Raw genomic sequence first — 498 nt, forward strand, 5'->3', positions numbered from 1 at the left:
TAGTGCTTTACAAAATCATTGCTCCTGGCATTCACGCAGTGGAATTTGAAGGAGCTCTGGTGGCCTAGCAGTAAGAAGCTGAGCTGTAATCCCGAAGGCATGATAATCGAATCCACCGCCTGCCCCACAGGAGACAGATAGGCAGTCTCTTCCTGTGTGATTTGCTGCCTCTGAAAACCTGCCGGAGGGTCACTTATGAGGTAGTTGAGACTCCACAGTACACAACAGCAACACCACCACCACCACCACAGCCCTTTGCCCAAGGTCTCACTCTCTTTGGAAGTGGAGCCTCCTCATGGTCTGATAGGGAACTTCTAGGTTTTTTGAAGACCCACATTCTCTGTTCTCTTGAAATTTGCTCCTGTTTTCAAGCCAGACGGCAATGGTAGTAGAGTTGATTTATTTTCTTTCTTTCTTTCTTTCTTTCTTTCTTTCTTTCTTTCTTTCTTTCTTTCTTTCTTTCTTTCTTTCTTTCTTTCTTTCTTTCTTTCTTTCTTT

Source organism: Elephantulus edwardii, unplaced genomic scaffold (genome assembly GCF_000299155.1).
Source record: "Elephantulus edwardii isolate Elephantulus edwardi_28Jun2011 unplaced genomic scaffold, EleEdw1.0 scaffold00176, whole genome shotgun sequence".
In the NCBI taxonomy this organism is placed as follows: domain Eukaryota; kingdom Metazoa; phylum Chordata; class Mammalia; order Macroscelidea; family Macroscelididae; genus Elephantulus; species Elephantulus edwardii.